The sequence below is a fragment of the Phasianus colchicus genome, chromosome 7, assembly GCF_987193195.1.
Source record: "Phasianus colchicus chromosome 7, bPhaCol1.hap1.1, whole genome shotgun sequence".
Classification (NCBI taxonomy): Eukaryota; Metazoa; Chordata; class Aves; order Galliformes; family Phasianidae; genus Phasianus; species Phasianus colchicus.
This window is the reverse complement of record NC_143442.1, coordinates 13746209-13772733: the sequence shown is the minus strand read 5'-3', so window position 1 is coordinate 13772733 and position 26525 is coordinate 13746209. Positions and strand designations below refer to the sequence as shown.

Genomic DNA, 26525 nt, shown 5'->3' with positions numbered 1-26525 from the left:
TTTGTAGTCCAAACAATCCCAAATTTACCTTTGCTCTTATGACATAATTTCTAGAACTCCAATAATCCTTTAGTGTTCTCCTCTGGATTTTCACCAGGTGGACCATATTCCGCTTTAAAAGCACTGTCTAAAGTGGAAACTTTATCCAGTTGAGTCTTTGTTAATGCTGAGTAGTGCAGAAAGATTTTGAGTCCTCTTCAGGAGATAACAGATGCCAGTCATTTCAGGGTGATGTTTGCTTTCTCTTTTCTTTCATTTACTTATTTATTTTTGGAGCAGCAGAAGGTTATTAATTTTATTCAACTCATGGTCCCATATAATCTTCATGTCCTTCAGAACTGCTCTCTAGTTAGTCCTCCTTCATCCTAGATCTGTGCAGTTGAAATTACTGCCTTGGTGGAGAAGCTGTACTTGGCCCCATTTAGTTGCATCTTTTTTTTTTTTTTTTTTTTAACCAGTCTTCCCCTTTCAGATAAGCCTGCAGATGTAGTAAGTATTCCCTCTATTGAATCTTTCATGCTGTTAATGATTTAAGTTCTTCTGCCTTGATTCTTTAAGAGGGGTGAGAGAAAAGTGCTGCAAGAGCAGCTTTAAGGCTGTTTTCAATGAAACTTAGGGCTAGGACTGTCCCTTCTCACATATAACCATATACAGGATGGGAGAAGAGATTCCCATCATTTCACTGCAGGTGTCTGCACTCTGTTCCCAACTAAAGATACCCTCAGCAAGGCTGAATGTGACCTTTTCTGATAGATCCAGGCCTCCAGCCAGTCCTACTTGAAATGTTCCCCTAGCCTCCCCTTTTTCTCCTGCTTCTCTGATCACTCTAACATTGATGTGGTGGTTCACATTACCTCCACATTCCTCCCTAATGGAGTCCCACAAACCCCCTTTGTCTTTGTCCATCCCATCTTTTTCCAGCTTGCATACTTTCTCCATTATGGCCCTTAAGGCCAGTCCTGCAGGTATCATTTTGTCATTTCTTTCAGTCCAATCCCAGATCTCCTTGTGTTTCCCAGACTTAGTGAATGCTTTAGCATCAGTAAAAGTAGCTCAGATTTCTTGTATCCAGCATTTTCCTCCATGTTCATCTTTTTTCTGCCTTTCTCTTGTGCCGACTCTGTCACTCAGGCCATTAACCCTACCCTTAGCTTGAGCTTCTTTCCTCTCATTTTCCAGCTATGTATTGAGGTCATGCCCAGATTGCTTGTTGCTTTCTTTCAAGTCACACAAACACATGCTTAGATCCTTGTCTCTTGCTTTCACTTCTGTAATCTTTTTTTTTTTTTTCCAATCTTCCTGGCATGGATATTGCCTTACTTCAGTTGAATCAAAATGAAAATGTGAAGAACATTTGCTTTGATGAATGCTTTAAGAACAGGTTGCCCCAAGAACTTCCATGTGCATCTTCCCTCCCATCAGTGTTCTCTGTCATTACCCAGGTGGATCCTGTCCAGTTTTTACTCCAATTCCCAGTCTTTGGGAGAGTTAAGAAAGCCTTGTGGATGGCTGATGAAGACACAATATACAGCATTGGCACCCAGGGAGCCTGCTGACGATTCACCCACATCACATCAGCATCTACCCTGGTAATTTCATGTGGGCACTGAACTAAAGCTCAGAGGGTTATTTGCATTTTCCACAAGTACAGTGCCATGAACTAAACCCACCCCCAGCACTTCTAGTTGTGTCAGATCTTCTCAGTCTGTCTGGTATCTTGTTTGACCTTGTCCTGTCTGGGAAATGAAGCACTTTCCCTCTCCTTTTCTCCTTGTTAAGTGCACTAGGACCTGTCAGGATTAAAGGTACTGGGAAAGTACAAGCTGATTATTATCCCATTCCAAGTGATATTAAAAGAACATTAAGACGGATCAGATGAGCATTCAAGAAAAGTAGGTAATAATAAAGTATTATATCAGCAGAGAAATAGCAGTTAAGTAATTAAAGAGAGGGTTTGCACAAGAGGAAGAAGTAAAGTTATAGGTGCTCTTGGCCTCTAGACCATTCTTTATTTTAATATGGTGGTAACCTTTAGAGGATGTCAGTATGTCAAGCGCAGCACCAAGAAGTAACGCAGAGGCTTTTCCTGCCCCAGAGAGTTCACATTTTAGGACGTAAAAAAACCAATATTTCCTTAACATTCAAGAGAGGTGAATTCTGACAAGATTTAGGGCTTGAGGGAGGTTATTGGGCTAGTGTAGTCTGAACCTTTTTATAATAGCAGTGAAATAAGTTCAGTCAATGAAATTCCTGCTTGAAGGTTAACAGCTGTGCAAGGACTGGAGAAGAAATACCCCATCTTGATTTTAAATCTTCGACAATGGGAAATTGTTGCAGTGCCCAAGGAAAAAATCTGGGGAAAGAAAGAACTGAAATTGTCTTCGCATATGAGTTTCTGTCTTTTCTGTCACAGGAAGGACCATGTACTTCATGTATCCTTAGAAACGAGCTTTTGTAACCCTTAGGCTGCCTGACAAAGATTTCCCTCAAGGAAAAATGTTCTATAGTTGAAGACAGGTTTATTCCTCATCAGATTGAAAGCAAGAAACTTTCAGACTGGGCAAACATGCATGAGATTCAGCAAGTTAGAAAAAAACAGTTCATAGCCTCCTCTGACATATGAGAGCAGAAGTGTTGTCACCTACATTTAACCCACATTTGGAAAATATTCTTCATAGACAGGATGGCTACATCATTTCTAAGAAAAACATTTCTACAGCCCCCATAGCCCACAGGGAGGACTCCTACATAAAATTGAGCATACTAAACTGCCATGACCTGACCCAGCTGCCATCAGCATTCTCTTTGCCAATTCTCATGGGTTTGTTTCTTGCCCTTTTTGCAGATGTGAAAATGTGCAGGAGAGCCCTTGGCTTTCCCATACTGCAGCTACTCATGAGAATTCCTCTCTCAGCTTTTTCTTGATGCTGCTTCATTTCTTCGGAGGTGTGCTCAGGCATGTGATGCAAATATAAGGAGAAAGAGGTAATTCTGAGTTTTTAGATCAGATTAGATATTGGGAAAAATTTGTTCTTCAAAAGAGTGATGAGGCATGGGCACAGGCTGCCCAGGGAGGTGGTAGAGTCACTATCCCTGGAGGTGCTGAAGAACTGTGGAGATGTGGCACTGAGGGACACAATTAGTGGGAACAGTGGGGACAGGTTGATGGTTGGACTAGATGATCTGAGTAGTCTTTTCCAACCTTGATGATTCTATTATTCAATGACCTCAGCTCGAACAAAATCAAATGACCATAGAATGATTTAGGAAGCTGGGACCTCTGGAGGTCATCTCCATCAGCTTGCTCAAGTAGGTTGGACTGATTGAGGCTGGGCAGGGCCTTGTCAAGGTGAGAGCTGCGTCACTCAAAGGATGGTTATTCTACTTACTTCTCTGGTCCAATATTGGGCACCTGGTCCAATATTTGAATGCCCTCCTGGTGCAAATGTTTTTTTTTTTTTTTTTTTGGATTTCCAATCTGAATTTCTGCCATTCCAAATTGTGTCTGTTTTCTTGTCTTATAATCAGGTACCTTCGAGAAGAGTCTAGCTCTGTCTTTGCTCTACCTATCCATGAGATGGCTGAAAACAATAAGATCTCCCCTTAGCCTTTACAGTGATTTTAGCAGGAGGTTTACAAAAGATAGGATTAAATGTCTGCTTTAGCTCCCCAGGGTGGATTTGGACAGTGGTTGAGATTTTTGTAATGGTAGTCAGATAAATATCAAGGGAAAATAGCTGCCCAACCACAGGTTGAAGAATGAGAACAAACATCACTAATAATAGCAAAGGCTCAGATATTTCTGTTTGTCATAGCCAAGACATTTCTTGATCCAATAATCACTAAGCCTCCAAGAGGTGAAACTATTTTAAATCCAAGTCACAGAAAAACTGATCGTAGAAAAGCTTGATTGAGCGAGAAATATTTGTTTACATTAAACAGAAGGAAAGGCAAAAAGAGATTTGTAAGTAAGGTTTACAACTTTGCAAATGCAGATTTTTTAAAATCAGGAATCTTTAAAACTATGCAGTATGTTATTATTGTACCTTGACTAATGGCTACCGAAATAGGCATTAGTTTCTTTATAACAAACAAAAGCATTCTGTTACAAGTGCTGGAAGCTCACTGTCATTCTACAGGCTATTTTTGCTTTCTGCTTTCACTTAATTTGGCTGGAAAGCTGGAAGGCTTCAAATCCTGTCCCAAGATGTATATTAACAATGAAAAAATCTTTTTCTCCCTTTCTAGCTTGCTCTCTTACAATTACTACAGATACTTCTAAGCTACAGTGCTTATCTGTGCAAGATCTGTTTAGAAGTCCAGGAGATGCACTGAATAACATATAAATTTATTTGCCAAAGTCAGCCACCTTTGACAAAGAAAGGATGCAGAATTCTTAAGCTCATATGAGTTGTGTGAAAACAAGTGACCAAGTGATAACAATGGAACTGTTGGAAAAAAAGTCCACTGTTACTAGTCAGCAAAGAAGCCAGCTTAGCAAGTTTGAATACCTACATTTTTTAGAAAATTGTGTGTTTAGGAACACGAAGGAACCACACACTATAAGTTTTAGAGTCTTCTCCGCTGAGCACAGTCCAAGATCAGCTATTTTTGTTGGCCTCTTCTGACAGGGCATTTGCACCCAGCCAAGACGTTTTCCCCTCAGACAGAACAAGCATGGAGGATGTTAATGGGAAGCCCTGAAAACCTGAGCCAGCATCTTGGAAGTTGGTTAGTGGAGAAAACCCAATTGGAACGGAGAGCCAGGTGGTATGGGCAATTGCAGGCCAGTTAAATGAGCATGTACCGTGGAGATAATATCAGAAATAATTCTGTGCTGTTCAAGGAAAGGAGGAACTTTGATAAGAGGTGGCCAAAGTGCCTCTGTTACTGGGAAAGAGAACTAAGCTGCTGGAACCCTTCAGAAATTGTCACGGTCTTGGTACACCAAGGACAGTGCAGTGATGGCTGCAAGCTTATGTATTTCTGCAGAACAATCTGAGAGGCTCCACGTCAGAGATTATTTGCAAATGCAGAACAGTACAAATGTGTGTGTGTTTGTAACTGAGCTGCTGTCTGTGTGTTTAGGAGGATCAGAAACACACGGGGTGAATATTGCAATCTTCTCTGAAGTTGGCAAGAGGCTTACCACCATATCAGGGCTCTGTTTTATGTTTGGGTTGGATCCAGTTATTTTTCTTTTTTTCTGGTGAAATAGCACAGGCAGATGATCTTGGGAGAGTACTGGTTGGAAAATATGCTTTGCTTCTCGGACCAGCACCAGGCTGTGTTCCTGCAGGTGATCCCACCATCTGCAGGAGAGCCCAGGGATGTTCACCTTCCATAATCCTTGCTCCTTTGCATCACTCCAGTTCTGCCCTTCCATTTCTGTAACTCTTTCTATGGGATTTATCACTTCCTACAACAAGGGAGACTTTTACCTTCACTGACTATGTCCTGAGTGTTCCCAATTTTTCAGCATGCTCTGCATTTCAGTCTGATTAGGCTATTTGTTCTGTTGTATTGTAGAGACAAGGAGTGGCACTTAGACACAAGAGAAAATGTTCTTTCTGTATGCAGGAAAATAAGGGAAAATGCGCTCAGCTGGAAATGAAACAGCTTGGAGTTCAAAACTCACTTCTACAGGCAGCTGTTCTGCATTTTCATACCCTTAGCAGCCATCAGCACTGGCCACACCCTCTACCCCAGAATAAATGCCCCTATTGGCACTTAGCAGTTATGCTGCAGATACAGATGAGGAAATGAGTAGCAGCAAAAGCACATGGAGACTGGGAAAGCCATCCAAATCTCTGCCATTCAGCCTGCCTTAACTTTGACTGTTGCAAGCTTAGACCCCTTGAGTCTTTTCTCAGGCTGCTCTATTGAATTCAGCAGATTTCAGATAAAACCTAGGAGCCTCCTTGTCAACACTCTGTTGCTAGAGTTTGGAAACCCTGTGTGTCAGAATAGCCTCAGATGATGCGCCGGTCCCCTCAGTATTGGGTGGGTGGCAGCATGAATAGCACTCCACAAGATTTATATCCCGCAGGGAAGGAGAGGGAGGGATCTTTGCCAGATATATATCTACCTATAAATGCATATGGCATAACTACTAGGACCCAGCTGCACTCACATGACTGTCTTTAATCTGTTTCCTTTTAAATTGCTTTGTCTACATTGCCTTGAGCTGTTTTTTTTTTTTTTTTTTTTTTCAACTCCTGAAATGCACACACAGCATTAAAGGTAGATATCTTCAGTGCGTTGCTCCAATCCTGGACTATACACCCTCCAGGGCTTTCATGGGATGCTCCGAGGGATGCTATAGGCCAGGGACACAGGTTCCCCCTAACACACCCTCCAACCCTTCTGCATTTCCACGCACTTCTGTGATTTCCAAGCAGCAGATAGCCACCTTGCATCATCACAGCATGCACTGAGCCCAGCACTCATTATTAGGCAGGGATTTGCTGTGCACAGATCTGTGGCAGTGCAGTGGAAGGCAGATGCCACGTGGCTGAACCAAATTGGATAGAGAAGGAGCTTAAATGGTCACTTGTGGGTCATCTTCTCCTGTTGAAAGTGGCTCAGGGCCATAGCGCACATCTGGGCAGTTGAGTAGAAGCAGCAGCTTCAAGCTGTTGCAAGGCATTTTCCTGGAAGTCTCTCCACAGTGTTGGAGACACAACACACAACCCAAAAGTTTCCTGTCCAGGGACATTCCTCTGCAGAAAGCAGTCCTTTGGAAGGTGAGTGCTCCTCGCTGCTGCCTGTACATTTGTACTCAGAGATCAGTATTTTGCTTTATTTCAGTCCCCATACAGTGCTGTGTTCATTCACTGAAAAGATCTATGCGTTTGGCTGGTCAGCCAGCAGGTTCACCAAGTCATGAAAGCAAGCTGACCTGGCCATCCTAAGTCATTATGATGTATGAGAAGTTAGGATTGTTTTTACTACTCATAAAGGGAGTTTTGGATCATAGGACAGTCCTAGTAGTGGTAATTCCTACTTTATTTCCTTTTGGCCTTCCCTGTCTTGTCAAACCTTTTTTCAAACACTTGCACAGATGTATCTGTGCCTGCAGAGTTGTGTGAGCTTGGAAAGCTAAATAGCCTTCATGAGTGCCTGGAGAAGGGCGTCTCCACTTCCTGAGGAATCAAGATCTGCCATTCTGCAGGAGAAAAAAAAAAGTACAATGAAGGATGGGGGAAGCTGAGCAGCAAACAGATTTCCAAGATGAGCAGCATTAGCAAAGACCAGGCATTAGGATCAAGGCGGTAGCTTGGTAACTGGTTACTAAACAGGATCTAAACTGAGGTGTAGGGGACACATTTAGAGTAAATCATCCACAAGTACAACTTTACTAGATGGTTACTCTTCCAGTTCAAGTGAATGAAGATAGAAGAGCAGCAACCCAAAGATCTTAACTTTTCCTGAGCTTTGTAAACAAGCCATGATCTTGGGCACATCCTTGAGGCAGAATGCAGCTCTGGATTGCAGACATCTCAGCATGAGTGTCACCTTGTAGGTGTTTGCATGTGGACTGGGTGTCTAGGCAGAGAAAATCAAAAGCTTGATTCATACCCACGCAGTGATTACTTAGTGGAAAAACTTCTCAAAATAGGTAATTCAATTGAGCCCCCAGTCAATACAGTCAGTGGAGCTGGAGAGCTAGACACCTACATTTGTTCAGCTGACTCACTCTCGGGGCTCCACTGTCAGCAGTGACTAGACCCTCCTTTGATTATATAGGAAGACAAAAGCCCACTGTGCATATAGCTACTACATCCAGGTATAAACTGTCTGGACTCAGATTCTCCTCTGATGATAGGAACAACCCTTTCATCCCACCATAAAGTAAGTCTAGAAACCTTCACTTCCTCCTAGGAAAGCTGTAAGGGATTGTTCCTGATCTGTACAACACTTCGAAGCTAGGTGCTCTGTGAATGCTGAGTATTCATATTATTATAAACACACCGTGATTTAGAAATGCATGTAAGACATTGAAGAGTAGTAAACAGATGGGAGATGGTGCCAAGTAAGGCCACGCTGAAGTAGCAAGCAAAAATAAGTGTAAGAGACAGTCTGACATCTTCATAAAGAGACAGACGCAGCTAGAATTTGAAGCACATAGCAATGAAATAGGGTCAGGAAGGTGAACTGCCTTTTCTTGGCCAAGTTGTTCTCTTATGGGGCAGCTCCTTCTGCAGTCAGACCAGAAAATCCTCACTGCTTACCTGGCTTGGAGTCTTCAAGATGATCACTGCACAGCTCCAGTGGACAAGGCAGGAAAAGTGATAGTGTTTATGATGAGCTGCTGTGTGGGAGAGGTTTTAAATGCATCCTTGAAGTCACTGGGTTACACCAACTCTGGGCTGGCTGAACTGACAGGTACTAATTACTAAAAGAAAAGTGACTCACTGAAAACCAATAATAATTGTCTTATATCTAATTAAAATGGATGATTTACAGTCAAATAGAAGACTACAGCCTAAGCATGAGGGGCATACAGGATGTGATGGACAGTCTGCAGCCCCACATATTTCATACAGAAATAAAAGTTCAAAAGTTGGGTGAGTTGTGCTCTACTTTAGTTAGCTACAGCCCAGAAAAGCTGTTCTGTAAACGAGACAGAAACAGCACATGGCAGGTCCTTCTCCCAGTAAAACAATGGAAGTGCAGTTGGTGCTGCTAACAGCAAAACCTCTCTGGCTTCTGAGGGGTCAGTATATTCATTCCTTTTTTCAGTATCCTACCAAAACTGCTGTTGGAAACTATTCCACAGCGAAGGGAGAGCACCTGTATCTCATAAAGAAGTGGTGAGGAGGGGGACAGTACTCAGGGACAAACATAGTAAGCATGCAACAGACACTTCTGAAAATTCATGCATTCATTGAAGGCGTTAAAACTATCTCCTGTTGGTGCGATAAGAACGTATGAAATATTTGTAGGGATTTACATGTGCATGGATTATAAGGAAAGCTCTTGTATTTTAAGAGATTACATACTCTAACGGAGTATATGCTACATAAGTAGTACTGAGAACAGTTCTTGTGTATGCAATGTGCCATAAAAGAACATCAAGGAAAAGACAAATGATTGGCCATAGTTTTAGGCATAATTCAGATGAATAAGCATAGTTTACCTCTTTTTGGCATCCAAAGTCATCTTCTTGCCTCCATAGAGTGACCTGCAGTCCACAGGAAAATCAAACTGGCAGTGTTGAGTTTCTCCTTTTTTGAGGGACAATGGCTCCACTGTACTTCATGGGTATCAGAGCTCAGGGGATGTCTCTGAATCCCAATTTACTATTTAACCTTAGTCAGGTCATCTCTAACCCCTGTTTTGGGAGGGGCAGCTCAGCACATCTCAGCTCTGAATGTCAAGCTGCTGGCCCCACTGAGCAGAAAGAGACATTTTCTGGGGAACACCCCTTGGATGCACTGTCAGTTCAGTGTCATTTACTTCTAGAAAAAGTTGGCTTGGCCTTTCACTTACCATTACCTTTTCACAGGTATGTTTATAATCCCTTGCTTTTGGGTTATTTCTGTTGGTAAAGCACTTAAAGGTCCCACTGTACAGTTTAAGACCAGTATGGGACACACTCTTTCCTAACATGGAGCTGTCCTCTGCTTTCCCTTCTCTGATAATTTCCCTCAAGCCCCTGGTTTCCTGGTTTGCCTTGGACTCAGAATAGTAACAGTCTTAATCTAGGGGACTTCTCTGATCTTGGGGTCTGAGTGGGAGGCGTGAGTGATTGCTCTAAGCAGCAAACCCATTTATGCAAAGCGTTTCACTCTCTGAGTGGGATCGCTGAGGAAGGATGAGATTAGAAGGATATCACTGGCAAAGTGACTAAGAGATTTATCCTATTCATAGGCTTGGCTCGTACTTAAGGAATTTGCATTATTGGGATTTTTCAAAATCTGAGCTGCTGAATCCATTCTTCTTCAAACAGCATCACAGGTATTCAGGGCCTACTTTTCAAGCTTTTACCTTTCCACACAGACATATTGCTTCCATTGCATTCTCTGTTTTTACACACTTATTTCCAAGTGCCAAGAGTAGCACAGCCTCCTCCAACTCATTAAGGCACTTCAGTGTCAAGATATATTCCCTAATGTTCAGCATGTTGTTTTTTTTTTTTTTTTTTCCCTTTTTGCTTAATTTCTTCCTAATTTGTCTAGTTAATGTTATTGGGAAGGATTAAGAGGGGTACATCTTCCTCTGACACTGTTACATCCAGATATTTGCAGACTTTGAAGAGTTAGATCTCCTTGAAACATCTAGGTGGGAGAACTCCCCTAAAAAACTGGGCTAGACCATACATATAGCAAAAGAAGGCAATAACAGTGCCTTCAAATGGGATACAGAGCAATTGCAGGTGATAAAGAAGGAAAAGTTAGCTCACCTCTTCCAGCAACCAGTGAGAGCCTCAGAAGAGCACCATACCTACCCAGAAAGCTTCTGCTCCTCAGCTGCCAACCCTTAAATGAGAGTAAGAAGGACTGGATCCTTGCTGAACTCCTTCCAGTCACTTAGGTGCATTGTTTGCACCTGAGCTCCCTGGGTTAGCCATGCCCTCTCACCTGGTGCTCAACCATTGGTTCAGGCTGTGACCTGGCAATTCCGCTGCACTGTATGATAGATGAAGATGTTTCATTGCATCTGTTCTGAGGGAAGATCCTCAAGAGTACTGATCTTAGGGAGTCCTGCAGTAGAGGATGCCAGCATGAGCCCCCAGCTCACAATACCAAAAGAAGTCCTGCAGTGCCTTCTCTCTGCTAGTAGTCTGCATTCAGCCTGCCTACTTCAGAAATTGTAGCAGCCAAAAAATATACTTATCAGCTAATAGAGGCTGACACCTTGCTGGTGTCTTCAGAGGGGTGTATAGGGGTAGAAATGGCTGGGCTGGGCTGACACAAATGAGATGCTCTGGGTAAAGACTGCACAGAATGAGACATGTGGTGCTGGAAGGCAAAATGTCTGTGGTGAACAAAGTCAGACTAATGTCAGTTCAGAAACTGTGTGTCCTCCCAGTGTGTTATCTCCCTGCTCAGTAACTGAGCCAGGAGCCGCAGGGACGTACCAAGGAAAACAAAAGGTGTCAGGGGAAGTTGGATGTTAGGAAAAAAATAATCTGAGAAAGAATGGTGAGGTACTAGAATAGGCTGCCCAGGGAGGTGGTGGAGTCACCGTCCCTGGAGGTGTTCAAAGAATGTGTGGATGTGGCACTGAGAACACGGTTAGTGGGCACAGTGGGGATGGGTGGATGCTTGGACTGGGTGATATTAGAGGTCTTTTCTGGCCTTGATGATTCCGTGACTCTATGAAAGAAAGCAAAACCTTATCTACATCTCTTTCCTCGGTGTATCAGTGACTTTGTGATCACTTAGTGGTGTGTGTTCACAAGCAAGCCGAGCTCATCTAAACCCACGCTGCTGCAGTGAGCAGCAACCTCAGCTTTGCATTTCCACTTTATCCTTTAAACTGCTATTCATTTCTTCTTTTCAAATTTCATTCCATTCTCCTGTACTGTCTGACTGGGATCAAGTCCCACCACCACGATGTGAGGCTGGCACCAGGTCCTTGGCTCATCCAGGAACCTGATCCTGGGTGTGGTCCTGGGCTTGTCCTCAAGCTGCCATGAAAGGAAAGGCAGTAGTAAAGGGATGTGCGGTCTCCAGAGAGCTAGACCCAGGTGTAAGTGTGAAATGCCTCTGTGCTGGTGAGGAAGAAGGAAGAAAGCGTGTTAATGCTTCCCTGAAGCACGGTCAGGCCACAGCTTTCATTTCTCAGCCATCCACCTCGCTGTGCTATTCGGCAAACCGCAAATAGTAACACCTCCCGCCCGCCCTCCGGGAAGCAAAATTAACTATTGCAAAGCCCGCCAGGCACAGGAAACAAAGAGTCCACAGTGTAAATTCTCACCTGCGATGTATTTTGGGCTTTCATTTAAAAAATATTAAAGCACAAAGAGAGTCGAGCCACCTCCCTGTGCGCAGAGCCGGGTGTGTGTACAAGGCTCATAGCAGGCTCTGCTCCTTGAGCGGAAGAAGTGAGCCCAGCCTCACATTGTGCTTTAAGAGCCGTAGCACAAAAAGACGGGTTCTGAGTCTGGGAAGCAGCGCTGCCTTTCGCTGCCACCATTGTTCCACCTTTGTTATGGCAGCTTGCTGCTGGCGGCAATTAGGCAGAATGAGTTTTGTTCTTGCTGAGAGAATGGGCATTAGCATGGCTCTCGTGGATAGGTTGAATTTTGCTGTGAAAACGTGGCTTGGCTTGGGAAATTTGCTTTTTGAAGGGGTGCTGCCATGCAGGGTGGGACCAGCTGGTTTTGTTAGAGGAGCAATGGATGCGAAGCATGGAGGGGATACAGACTAGTTAGAATGCGGCATGGTGGGAAAGCAGGATGCTGGCACTTGGAAGTCCGTGGCTTAAATCCCTAGTCCACCAGAGCCTTCCCACGTGTCCTCCCATGCATCCCTGCCCATGTGCTGGCACCTGGGGACATCGCGCTGTCCCTTCTCCCTGGGGACCCCACAAAGGTAAAGGCATTGACCATTACGCATCCCCCAGGCAGTCAGAAAAAAGGAGACACATGCATGCCTGAGATAGCTGCTATTAACCTTGCCTTATTTTATATATTTTTACAGCTGCAGCAGATGTCTGCGAGCCTCCCTGGGGGGACCTTAGGTACTTACAGCCTTCAGAACTGCCTTACAGGAGCTGATGGCTTCAGACCCAGCCTCTGTGAGGCTCCCTGCTCACAGGCAGGCTGGCTGAAGCTGCCTTGATAGGGAATCGCCTGTGAGAGCACGGCTGGATTGCAGCAGCCAGGTCAGCGCCGCTCGCCCAGCTCTAATTGCAAGCTGGGAACATAAATAAGACAAAGGATAAATAAGAAAGGATGCACTGGGAAGCCCCACAAGAGGAAATAAGGATATTATTATTGATTAATAAAGATAATAAGAATAGTTGTTATCGACTCAGTGTTGCAGAGTAGGGCACACCAGCCATGTTGTGCTAATGCAGGAGAAGCAGGAGGTGCCGCCACCCCTGCATGCCTATCATGCAGCTCATTTGCTCTCACCAAGCAGAGCTGGAGGGAGCACATTTGTAAGATGCAGCCTGAATATCACAAGATAAGTGACCCATCGGATTTTCCCACTACAGTTGGCAGCAGTAGTCCAGGCGTATTTTTCCATGGCATTGGCAAAGAGGGCTGTGATGACCGGCAAAACTGCCTCTGCCTATGCATGCACCCCACACTGGCCTGACTGTGGCTGGATCCCCCTCTGCAAGGTACAGATGGTGTTCACACCTGGGCATTACTCCCCTGAGTGAGAGCATAGCTTTGAGCTGGGACACAGAGCAGCCAGGAGTGGAACAGCCCTGATGGGCAGCTTTGCCTCCCCTCAACTCTGCTCCCCATCCCATGCATGGGCTGCTCCAGTCACCTCTGCTCTGCCTCCCACTGTCCTTGTCAAAATAAAGGGACTTCTCAGCCTCTGCAGTTGCTTTATAGGACAGATTTTGGTGTTGGAGAGCCAAAGCCCTGGCACATCCCATGCTGCAGTTTGCAGCTGCTCCCTCTGCCCTGCTTGTGCATCATTTTGCACCATATGTGAAGTACAAATGAGAGCAGCAAGCTTTGAGAGGTGCTTGGATGTTTAATGTATGAGAGATCACACAGCACTTGGGTAGCCTTGATTGAAGGCAAATGGGAAACAGCTCCATGTCACTATTAACACATGCATTTCTCACCACTCATTGTGTGCTGCCTCTAAGTCTCTTGCAGATCCAGTGTAGATATTGCATCTAGCAGCACAGGGATGCTGTGATACAGACTTGGGGCTTTGCTTTGAAACTGGGGAGCTCACCATGCCCCCCCATGCTTGGAGCTGACACAGCTGCTCCTGAAGATAATGCATTTCTCTGGTTTGCTTTGTCCTCTCACTCCGAAGCCTGATGAAGGATGGCATTATCTAATACAAAAATGTGCTGATTTACCATTTCTTCCATATTTTGGAGCATCCTGATGTTCATCCTGCTAGCACGTGGGTGTAAGTGCACAGGGGGGTGGGATACCATTTGGAGCAAGAAATGTCATAGTCCTCCCTCTATGCAGTGAATCTGCTCTGCGAAGGGAGGTTGAGCTAATCAGCCTCCAGGATCAGGAACAATGCCAGCTGGAGTTGTTCTTAGCATGCCATAGGCTGTACTAACCATACTCTGCCTTCTGACCCTCTAGCCCACTGCAGGAGGCTTTATCAAACAACACCATGACTCCCCCAGACTTCACAAAGTGTTCCACGCTGGTGTCAGTTCCTCAGTGTCTGCAGCCTGGAGTCTGTCCCTGCCCAGTGGAGCTGCAGAGAGATTTTGTTGCATGCACTGGCGATGTGACCACCCAGGCTGATCACTCCAGGGTATACCATCATGACAAAGCACCCCATGGCTCTGCCTTTTTTTGCAGGGCTATCGCCACTTTGCCCGTGACATAGGCATGAATCATTCTGCCCAGCGTTAGCAAACAGCCTCCTCCAGAATTGCTGCTGGTTACTCATGCACAGCAATGCTACGTGCTGGCTTAGCGCTCCAGGCCTGTCCTCTCCAGCTTCAGAACACAAGATGAGGGAATTTAGACTTGCCCCATGCCATAGCTGACTGGGGCTGAACCCCTCAGTGGGCAAGAAGAAGGGTAGCAAATTGCCCCCATCTCTCTATGAAGAGTGAAGCTGCAGCAGGACCCTTAGCCCAGTGTTGAGCTCAGAGCTGCTCCATTGCCTGACATAGGAACACGGACTTGTTGTCACTAGAGACCTTCCCCCGCACTAATCTGGCCTGGCAGGGGAGACAGAGTGAAGTGCCAGAATGCTATTTTCTTTTCCTTTTCATCCTCTTTTAAATGGCAGTTCAGCTGATGGGCAAAACATGATCTAGAGCAGTGTTTCAGGCAGCAGAAAATTAGTTCAGCTTTTACCCTCATTAGCTGATTGCCAGTAATTAACATTTTGTCATTAACTACAGATGTTTATGGCCTGGAAGAGAAGTTTGGGTGTCTCCACATTAGCTCTCAGAAATGCACTGATTATCTCCATTTAATTGGCTGACTGTGCCTCAGTTTCCTTATCTGCTAAGGGGAAAAAAGATTATCATGACTCATCCCCATCCGCTACTTCACATCCCAGCCTACTAGGACTGTCAAAAGAGAACCTGCTGCCTTTGGATATGGGTCTTTTTAGGAGGTTCAGCTTCAGGAAATGCAATTTTTCACTTTCTCTAGCTTGCCAGCCCTTGCCTTTAATGAGCCTCATTGTCCAATAGATCATAATCTTCTTGGCATTAAGTGACTCTCCATTGAGTCCTGGGGCTTTATTCTAACTATTATCTTCAAATGAGTGTAGATGCTCACAGATTCATTAAAGCCTGTTTTTTTCACAGCATTGGGTTCCTTTGCTGCTGGTAATGCTAAGGTGTGTTAATGAACCATAGCTGTGGACCAGCCCACTCTGAAGACCCCACTTCTGAACTGGAAATATGTGCACAGCCCAGCACTTGGATCCCAGCTGAGTGGGTGCTGGTTCAAAGGGGCTTGGCAAAACAATGTATTGCCTTGGCCTCACAAACCAGCCCTTCCACAAAGCATGGGCTGTGCAGGCCTTGTTTATATCACAGTGGCACCCAAATTGTGCTGCTAATAGCATGAGTCCTAGGGTGAGCCTGTCTGATGGATCATGATATGAGGGCATGAGTGGTGTTCTGGTTGAGGCTATTCAAAGCAGGATGGAACTACTGGGGTGGGAGACCAGGCACAAGTTATTGCATGCAGGCAGAAGTGAAATATATCCCTTGCACATTAAGAGGGAATTTTTGAGGAGTGTGGAAAATGTGCTCTTCTTACTAGTTAGATGTCTTCAAAATGGCTGGATCCTCCACCCAACGCAAACATGGTCTCCAGCACTGGTGCCCTACTCCTAGCTCTGCTGTATTAGGGCTGTGCAGACTGGTGCACGTAGTTCTGCACACACTACTGCACAAATGCTTTGTGCTCTGGGGAAGGGCTTCAGGGTTGTGCTGCCAAAGCATCTCAAAGGGTTTGGACAGGAAGGTCTCTGGCAGCTGCTCAGAGTGCCAATGAGAATGGAAAATGCCTGTGGGACATCTCATTGCATAACTATGAGAAAATTCCTTCATCCTCTCGACAGCACTGCGGTGTCTCTTTGGTCACCAGATGGATACGAGCAAGGCCATTTTGTTTGTGAGAAGTTTTTCATTGAGAGCACAACAGCTTATCCAGAACAACCACTTCCAGTGGGGCTGGAGAGGCATCTGGGACCCAACCATGGCCCTGTAGAGCATTCAGAGACCCTTCCCATGCCCCAGCAAGCACGAGAACAGAGAGGAACACTCTACAAACTGGGAGCCAGATATTCTGCCTAGCTCAAGACACATTCACAAGATCTGAGAGGATCCAAGAGGAAAGCAGGATTGTAAGTACCAAAGAGATTTGGGGAGAAAACAGTGTGAGAGTAGTGTGGGAACTGACTACAAGAGGAGGCAGGTTATTCTGGTCTTGAACGGGTGTGGAGCGGAGGTCACAGCTACCATAGGGCCCTTGAAAACCAAAGCAGGAGAGGAGGAGTGTGTGCAGGTGATTAAGAGCCTGATTAATGTTCTCCTGTGGAGAATATGTATAGCTGTGCAATGCACAACTCGTGGCTGGAAGGCAAGAGCTGTTAAAGAGAAATTCGGAAGCCTGTAGGAGGCAAAAGTAAATTTGTGGATTTTTAAGTGGGTCTTTTATAAACCAGCTATCGTGCTTTCTGTGTGAAGGGAAACTGTAGCAGGTGCCTGAATTTCAGACCCACTGATACGTATCATTTCTAACATAACAAGGTTTTGTTTAAGACTTAAGGAGTCAGGAGACGTGATGCATCTCTTCGTAAGTTCTTTTAATGGCTAATTTCTTTCTCTGTTTTAAACAAAAATATACCTTATTTCTGGACTGCATCTGCCTGTCTTCAGCTTCTATCCACTGGATCTCATTCTGCTTGTCTAGTGAATTAAAAAGCCCTCCACAGTTAAAAGCCTTCTCCCAGTGGTAGTACTTAGTAGACTGCAGTGGCGTCACGTCTTCACCTTCTCTTCATTAAGCTAAGCAGATTAAGCTTCTCTCTGCTCATCAGAGAGGCAGGCTTTCCCAAACACGGCCGTGCGGCTCAGCTTTCCACTGCTGAAATTACAGCAGGGTTGTAGGGAGTCAGGACACTCTCCAGGTGGTCCAGATGGCCAGACTAACCTTAGGACTTGAGGATACATTGCTGGATGTCTTTGATAGGCTTTGAGATGCTGATTTTGTGGAATTGTAGAATCATAGAATGGTTTGGATTGGAAGGGACTTCAAAGATAATCTAGCCCCAACCTCCCTGCCTTGGGCAGAGTTGCCAACTACTAGATCAGGCATCAGACCAGGCTGCCCAGGGCCCATCCAGCTTAGCCATGAACACCTCCAGGGATGAGGCATCCGCAACCTCTGGGACTAAAGACTGAAGCCTTTACCAGTCCCTCACTGCCCTCTTGGAGAAAAACCTCCCCCAGACAGTGTCAGAGTGTTGTGCGTGGAGATGAGGTACTGTGAAGTATGGCCATGGAGACTTCTACACTGCGTCTCCTTTCAGGATGTATTTACAGAAATTGGAAGTCCAAGAGCATTTCCTCACTTTCCTAACTTGTAGTGAGTCCTCTTCATGTCTGGCAGTCTTTGGGTTAATCTTGCACTTGTAAGTTTAGTGATTTGCAGAAATCTGTTTATTTCATATGTACACTTTGTTAAGGAAAGGTCCATATGTCCTGTCTGCTCCTGTAGCACGAATAGGATTGACACAAATGAATGATGCCATCCACAGCCTGATCATATTTGGCATCCTTGCATTTGGCAGAGGCTGTGGAGCTAGTTTTAAAAAAGAAGGAAGAAGAAAAAACTGTAAGATGCTGTCAGCTCTGCTTTCCTAAAGGGCTTATTAGAAGGTATGTTGTAAAAATCTGCTCAGCATTTTTGTGATTTGATGAAGAGTACCCAGGAGGGATGAGTGAAGCAATCTGGAAGGAATAAGAATTGATCCGAAGCTCAGCCCTAATATTATTGGAAGTCTGTAAGTTTGAACAGACTCATGTTTCCACCACTACTTTCATGAGCTCCTACCTTTCTTACACTGGGGCCAGTGTCCCGAACAACAGTAGAACTGCTTTAAAACTACGATGTGTCCTGCCTGACCAGACATGCCAAGTTTTGAAAAGGATTTCTGCCTTTGGGACCACATGCTCCTCCCTTGGTGTAAATGCAGTTTCTCATCCTGACAGTCTGAGAACATGTTGTCATTGCTGCCACTCAGGTCTCTGAGCTAGGGACTGAAAGATGTCCAATCCTTTATCTTTGCACGTTTTATATGATTTTGTCTTTGAAATGTGAATCTCTTACTATCTAATTTGGTTTAATGCACTCGAATCACTTTGTCTGAGCTCCCTAAAAGCCTTTCTGGCCCTGTTCATCCCAGGAAAGGGATGATCAGCAAACCAAACTTTACCAGGGGCTGTAGAGTCCTCAAGAGGGATGATGACACAGAAAGATGTAGAGAGGGAAAAGACTAAGAAGAAAACAACTCCATACTTCTTGGGGAGAAAGGTATTAGGTATGTTACCTGCTGAGCTGGAGTATAGATACACTCAGTTACAGACAATGTTCAGACTAAAAATAATTAATCCTTATGAATGCTAAGAAGGAGTTTAAGGTGCTGCCTGTCTGTTTGGTTATAAATCCCAACTAAATGCATTTACTGCAGTCAATCAACCGTGTAACTTAATTCTTGCTAAATTTTTTCATAAGCAATGAGATAATTAGCTATTTGGACAGGAAAAGTGTTGGTTCTTAGAAGTCAGCACTCCTGTGTTGGTTAAAATGTCCCCTCCATGCCCTGCTGGGATTCCACAGAGCACACAGGGCAGGAAGTTCTGCCACTCTTGCTTTAAGTCACGGGTGAAATTTTCAAGCCCCAGGAGGCTTGGGGATACCGAACCCACCAAGGATTGGTTAGCACTGAGGGAATATTCTAACACTGTGTTTTCCATGGAGAGATCATGTGTGATTAATATGTATACCTGTATGGATTCACATTCCTTTTTGCGCCTTAAAATCAAAGAACATGGCAAGATTAAGAAAACACAAGGTGTAATAGAAAAATATCAGAAAATAAAAAAGGAAGAGGAAATAAGTATGTAAAACACAGGGAGATACCATCTCTACAGCTTTCTCTACCTCTGGACGTGTCCAGAGAAAGTACCAGATCTTTGGTACTCCGCGCAGCTAGCACAGCCCTGTTCATGGCTGCTTGTGTGATGAGTTTTGTTTAGCAGGGGAAGGAAAAGCCTGACTGAAGGGTAGAGGGACTCAGTGGGCTATTACAAGAATGCCTTAATAAAATCTGCTGATTATATGAGGTCCAGAGGCACTGGCCATGGATAGGAGAATGAGAGTATCAATTTTAGATTACTTTGGGTAACAGAAATTACATGAAATGGAGTAAAACTACAGGGATCAACAACCTGGTCTTCCAGTCTAGTTCCAGGACCTGACTCCTTTATTTGGGATTGAGGCTTGCATTGGAACTCAGGTGATTTCATCTGTCCAAATTCAAAGTCTCCTACATACAGGTCTGTTCAGAGAAGTCTCATGTAAATCAGGCACTCAGATTATATCCCAGACTGTAATACTATTGTTCTTCACACACCCAGCACTCATTTGCCAAAAATTGTACATAAGGCAGCTACAGGTAGGAAGAATCATAGAATCATTAAGGTTGGAAAAGACCTCCACGATGATCTAGTCCAATCATTGACCTACTGCCAGTATTGCCCACTAACCACATCCCTAAGTGCCACATCTGCACAATTATTGAACACCTCCAGAGATGGTGACTCCACCACCTCCCTGGGCAGCCTGTGCCAATCTTTCATCACTTTTTCAGGGTAGTTTTTCCTAATATCCGACCAGAACCATACTTGAGGCCAACTTGAGGAAGGTGAGATGAGGTTTTACTTGAGAGAAGACAATTTGAGATTCCAGCATTAAGCAAGCTGATAAATTCCATCTGGGTTTGTTTTAGTCATTCAAGTCATCCACTAGCAAAAATAAAAATAACTCCAAACTTATGACTATTTCATCATCTCTGATCAAAATCTGGAGCTATAAATCAGTTCATCTTTGGAATCTACAATAAAGAAATGCTACCATAGATCGTAATCAGAATGAGGCTTCCCCTGAACACAGAGTATTCAATATGGGTAAGGTGTAGGTCTCCACACATATTCTTCATCATATCAAAGTCACCCAGTCTGCTGTTATAGAGAGGAGCTGAGAGTTGTTCTAGTACAGCAAGCAGACACCAGTCTGTCAAGATACGGCTATCTGAGGACAATCCCAGCTGATCAGCAGAGAATTGGGTTTTGCATTAGCTGTAGCTAATTACATCTAACTAGTGCAGGCTCTTCAAAGGTAGCCTCGAGTGATGATCATGTTGTCCCTCAGCCATCTGTCCAAACTCCCCTCCGTCCCCAACATGAAGTGGGCCTGGGAAAGAGCGTTCAGTTCTTCCCAGTGAACACCTAATAGTTTGAGTGCACCCTCCCCAAGCACCCTGCCCTGAGACTGTACTGCAGCAAGATATAAATTACCCAGCTCCTGCCAGCTGTGCAGAGAGCATTAAATGACTCACTAGGCTTTTCTACCAATTTGGGTTATATTTTTAAATCTTTTTTATTATTATTTAGCCTGCAAAAGCATTTTCTGTATCCACTCGTCTGCTTTTAATGGAATGCATTTAGATTTCTTTTTTTTTTTTTTTTAACCTAAGATTAAGGCAGAATTTTCTGTTTTTAGACATGGAATGGATGGCCATTATCTCTAAGTTTTTGGTGTATCGAGGGTTTACTGTGCCTGCCATAAAAACAGTTTCTTATTGAAATGAAGATGTGTCTTATTTCTGTGGTGGCAACTGCCAGAGAAAAAGCATTATACTTCCAGCATATGCAGTGTGGTTGTGGTGCTGTGTGTAGGAAGGAGGAGCGTATTTCTGGAAGAAACCTTTACGCAGGTGCAGATACCCTTCTACCACAAAATTCTTGCAGCTGGGCTGAGGGACACCGTGAGCAGTAGTTTGCTTCTCAGGAAACCATGTGAAGAGCAATTGAGATGAATGGCGTGAGAGCATTTTTAGGAAGCCTTTGCTTTCACTGCGTTCTGGCTAAGGCTGACATGCCTTTCTGGTAGAGCAGAGGGCCTCTCAGATGCCTCCAAGAGGAGCAGCACAGCACTTACTGCCCACCTACACAATGGCACATCAAGGTCTCATTCCCAGCCTCTCCTGAAGTCTTCGCCAGCCGCGGAGATGGAGGCGTGTGTGGATGAGATAGTGCCTCTCAGAGCAGCTCTCCAAATTACGTCATTGGAACAAAACAAGGAATACAGGGGAGGCGGAGGAAGGCAAATCAGGATGAAGCCAGGAGCAGGCAGGGGAGAGGAGATCAGCAGGATGCCAGGAGAGAAGCCTAAATATTGCTTGATGTTATTGAAGCCTGCATGCAGCCAAGATGCATCAGACGTAGAGTATAGGGGTCCTGAGAACTGTGTGTGGCTGCGCTGGGACATGTGGGTGTATTTGTTATCTGCCAGAGATTGCACAGCATCATCATCATCCCTATCTAAAATTTTGACTGTGATTAATGCTATTACATGGTGTATCCAATTAATTAACAATGGCTTCCCACTTGTGGCTGCTTCTAGCCCAGCAAGTACATCAGCTCTCTCTTGGCAGTTGCTGGCAGTGGTGTTGCTGGTACCAACAACAGATCTCCATGGTGTGGTAGCACAGTGGCTGGGGCTCTAACAAAAGGACTGGAGATGTGCAGATGGCCCACACTAGTAGCAAACCAAGCTTTGTCCCAGTGCAGGGTGGCCCATTGTGGGAGCAGAAGCGGTAGCAAAGAGGTGAGTGTTATCTTCTGCAAGGAGCAGAAGGTGTGGAGGATTGAGAGCTGCCCATGGGTATCAGGAGCCTGCATGCCTTCATCTCCCCTTTTCTGCTCTCAACAGCCACGTTAATGCTCTGTTGATTGGTGCTCACATGGGAACCAGAGGCGAGTGGCAGCCCTCCTCCTGCCTTCCCCCTCACCCAGGGACAAAAACTCTTTGGCATTTCTATCTGCTACCTCCCCACTGCCACCAATTTCACGTGATGTCTTTTTTTATTTTGTAGATAGTTTTTGATAGCTGATAACCTGTTGCCATGACAACCAGCCTCTGTTGTGACACTGGTCTTGAAGCAAGCTCAGTTTTCAAAGTTCCCGCATGTCTCGAGCAGTTAGAGGGCTGCCTTTGTGCCCTCACATACCCTGGCACGCCTCTGAGGCTGCGGAAGAGGCTAGAGTTTCCTTTTAATGAGGGCAGTGGGTGCCTGGCTACATTTTTGTCTATTAGTGACTCAGAGAGATTAAAAGAGAGGCTCCACTGAAGGATTAGCAGATTTGGTTATTCAGCTATCTCTTTAAATTATTATCCCCTAATTATGAGTATGATGAAAGTCCACTTGGTGAGGGATTAGAAAAGAGTCAGATGCAGCACTTGGGGCTCTTGTGCTGGTATCTGGCTCCAGGGAAGGTCTCCATGTTGTGCTTTTGTGTGCTCTACTCAAACAACTCATTTAAGTGTGGGGCTGAGGGCCTGGAGTTGCCTGTTCTCTTTTCTGAACCCTGTGTGTAGGAGAAAACAAAGGTGAGGAGGACCCCTCAGCTTCCTGGCTCCCCATGGCTTCCGTTTATGTTTGAACATGGTTTCTCTATCTCCCCACATCAAGACATAATAAGAGCCTCACTGTGATTTGCAAAACCCCTTGGAGTCCTCGCGTATTTGCCAGACACAAAAATGATTGGTATTTTAAACCCATTCTCTTTTTGCTACTTGTAGATCTTTTGCATCTGCTGTGTTGTTTTCCAATTAAAGGGCTTCAGGGACAGGACTTTCCTGCAGCTGATGGTACTGGTGGTGGCAGGGAAGAAGAAGGTGACTGCCATTCAAGCAGGACTGGAAGGACAGGGATTTTCTTCTAGGAAGAAAGTTGCAGTTTGGGCAGGAGACAGGGACTAACCCACATAGCCTGCAGAGTGCACACAAAGAGGTTGTATCATTTTTGAGTGCTGTTGCCCATTTTCCTAGTAAGCTAACATACGCCTTCCTTGCAGTCTATAGGGTCAGTCACGAGGCAAAGCTGAGTGACCCTACAGCCCCATGTGATTTGTGTCTTCCTCAGAAGACTCAGGGCAGCAAACCTGCTGCAGCGTGGGCTCTTGTGTGCCATGCTGCATTTTTTTTGACTGAATCATTTCTTTTTTTTTGGCATTGGGTGTTTGGGGGTGGGGGAGAAAAGGGTAAATAACTGGCAAGAAATGGAAACATGGCAATTAAAAGGATTAAAGTGTCATGTTTTACAGGGCTGCGTACATGATTTACTATAATGGGAGTTGTAATTATAAGTGCTCCCAACTGACAGAGGAGGCACAGCTCTGCAAGTCAGTGTACCTTACCCAGCCTGTGGCAGCATCTCTTTGGGATGGGGAACAAATGAGCAGCCCTGACTGGAAGTAGCATCATTTTGGGGAAGGAGTTGTTACATCAGCTTGTGTGGGAAAGCAGAGTGGTCCTAGGCAGGGAATGGAAACTGCATCTAAACTGCTGTGGGCAGATGAACATCATCATAGTTCTTAGGGCTGCTGGCCATGATAGTGTTGTCTCCAAGCAGGTGTAACCGTGTCTTTTCTGAGATTTTTGTTGAGAAGATCAGAGATGAGGTGGGAAATCATCTTTTGATCACTACTTTGACTCAGTAGGTATAAATGTTCTACAGGTTTCTCTGTAATAACCTTAGGTTTGGTGGAATGAGAGTGGATGGTATGGGAGGAACACTGCTGGTACAGGAAAGGTCAGTGGGGTGAGTCAAAAGGGCTCCTTGGTCAGGACTAAGGAGCAGTGCCTTGTGCTACAGATAGCTGCCTATCTAGGTCAGTCTTCTTCAATAGGGCAAGGCAGCTCCATCTTCTGGGTCTAAAAGAGGGAAGGTATTTGGCTAATCTTTTAGGTCTTTGGATAATTGATAACATCACAGTGAGGAGCCAGGAGGCGTTGGCAGTTGGACTCTACTACATTTCATTTGTAGCATGCATATTTGGGGTTTTCTGGCACAGGGATGTGGGTGCCAAGATGGATTCTGGAGGATTTCCATCTTGGGGAACTCTCTTGAGGTTGTCTGTGGCATGAACTTTTCTTGTTCAGCATGCAGTTGAACTAGTTCTGAAACCTGGAACTAGTACTCCTGCCCATCTAGGGCCACAGGCTCTCAGGAGGAAACCCAGGCTCTGCATCATTACGTGGGTAAATTGTGCATGATGTGCAGTGGTGCATTGTTCCCAACCTGGCCAGTATGGGTAAACTAAGAAACCTGGGAGAGGTGACTTGACTTCTCTTTCTACAAGCTTCAACTTACACCATTAATGGCAAAGCTGAATTTTACCTGTTAATTTTCAGTGCTGGGGCTGATTTTGGGGTACTGTGGCTGGCTTGGATTCAGATGGATGATTTACCCAGCATCACAGTGATTTACCCCTGCTCCCATGTCATGGGAGGAAACACACTGAGGCAGTATCTGTCCTTCTCTTTATCTTACAAGAAGCAGGGGAGCTTCCCACAAGTGGATCTCTCAGCACTACATGGGTGTACTCCATGACAGTCTCATATCTCTAGAAACCAGGATTAGGTTCCCCATAAAGATCAGCTTGGGCATTACCAGATCTCCAGGGGCAAACAGGGACAAGTTGGTCTATATAGTCTATTACACCAGAGTCCAGCACCAAGTAGAACAATTCCAAACTCTCAGTATCTTTATTTGAAGCCTTTTCTGTTGTGTTTCAGTAGCAGCATTCAAAGTCACCCTCCATGTGAATTTCAAGCCACCCTATCACTGATTTAAGTGTTTCATATCTTGCAGAGCCTTGAATGAATTGTGTATTATGAACAACAAATTACATCACAGCATGTGCAGTCAGGCTAAGCTTAAAAATGAAATATTCCTTTTCCTTAGTCAGCAAATTTTCCCAGATAACTTTTAAGAGCATTTGCATTTATATGTCACCTGCACTGCATTGGGCCCTATCACTTCAAATGCTGAATCCAGTGACTGCCTGCTGAATGCCAGCAAGAGTAAAAAGAATGCTAGTTATCCCCACTCCTTTTGCTCATGAGCTTATTGCTTTGTTCACAGAATTTTCATGTGATGGGGGAATACAGTATTCTATTCTACTCTTCTATTTCACTCTGTTCTACACTGCAAAATATGATTGACAATTTCAGTGTTTGATGTCTGGACTGGGTCTCGAGTTTGACTCTGAAGTCCTTATTTAGTCTCCCAACTCCACCCTGTGACTCAGTTTCCTCACTGGGGAAATTGGAGATAGCGATGCAGCCTCCATGTAAACTGCTACAAAGCAGTTCTGCAAACCATCTCAAAAGAGAGGGGTTATATTCTTCAGTACAGTGTTAATAAATACCGCAGTACGAATCTTTCAGTAGCCTTACATATAATTATATACCCTCCTTAATTATTGAACAGATGCTTTAATAAAACATGCAACAAATAAAATCTATTCAAGGAAAAAGATGTAAAAAAATTCTTCCCTTAAATATGTACAAAAAATAATCTGTTTATTATTTAAAAATCAGAGCAGTCCTTTGCTCTATCTATGGAGAATTGAATAGAAAAATATTGAAGTTAGTAAAGAGCAACTTAATAATTCACATACTACTCACAGTCATCCTACACAATATTTTCTACCAAGTGCGTGTTCCCTTTCCACTGATCAATTGAAGAGATGCTGCAGACAAAGGCACTGGTGGCTGGACACTTTTTTGAACTATTTAGTGTCTGAGGAATGCAGCTGTGAGTGACATATCAAGTTGTTCTGCTGCCACTGTGGCCAGTGAAAACTTGCCAAGATGGAAAACCAGCTTCTGTTTAAAGGTCTGCAGTGTTTCTGCTCCAGTAGTTAGAGCATAGAAACATGAAGTCTGAAAACAACCACTAAGATCATCTAGTCCAACCCCAACCCATCACATCTGCTGTGTCTGTCAGTACCACATCCACATGTTTCTTGAACACCTCCAGGGATGACGACTCCACCACCTCCCTGGAAAGCCTGTGCCAGTGCCTGACCACTCTTTCTGAGAATAAGTTTTTCCTGATATCCAGCCTGAACCTCCGTCTGTACAACTTGTGGCCATTCTCTCTTGCCCTAAAGCATTATACAAGCTTTGCTTTACGTGAGGACTAGTGATCTCATTGGCACATTCTGCATCTTAGTACTGCTATCACAGGCTGAATGCAGTTTATGGCACACAGAGAATATGTTTTTAAATTATTTGCTTT

At 44.6% G+C, this 26525-nt stretch overlaps 1 protein-coding gene and 1 long non-coding RNA gene across 6 annotated transcripts in view; one reads left to right on the top strand and one right to left on the bottom strand.

Moving 5' to 3' along the window:
- Window positions 1-26525, top strand: part of MARCHF4 (membrane associated ring-CH-type finger 4) — an 80316-nt gene that overhangs the window by 9509 nt on the left and 44282 nt on the right. The gene's annotated exons all lie outside the window — the stretch shown is intronic.
- On the bottom strand, window positions 4699-10454 carry LOC116227340 (uncharacterized). 4 transcript variants are annotated; one of them, XR_016468009.1, is made up of 4 exons: window positions 10409-10447; window positions 9143-9230; window positions 8235-8398; window positions 4699-7168 (listed from the first exon to the last, which is right to left on the bottom strand). It is a non-coding gene; the product is annotated as an uncharacterized LOC116227340 (long non-coding RNA). The 4 variants fall into 4 exon arrangements; XR_016468007.1 differs by having other exon boundaries at window positions 4700-7168; window positions 8235-8376; window positions 9143-9187; window positions 10409-10454; XR_004166541.2 differs by having other exon boundaries at window positions 4700-7168; window positions 8235-8314; window positions 9143-9187; window positions 10409-10454.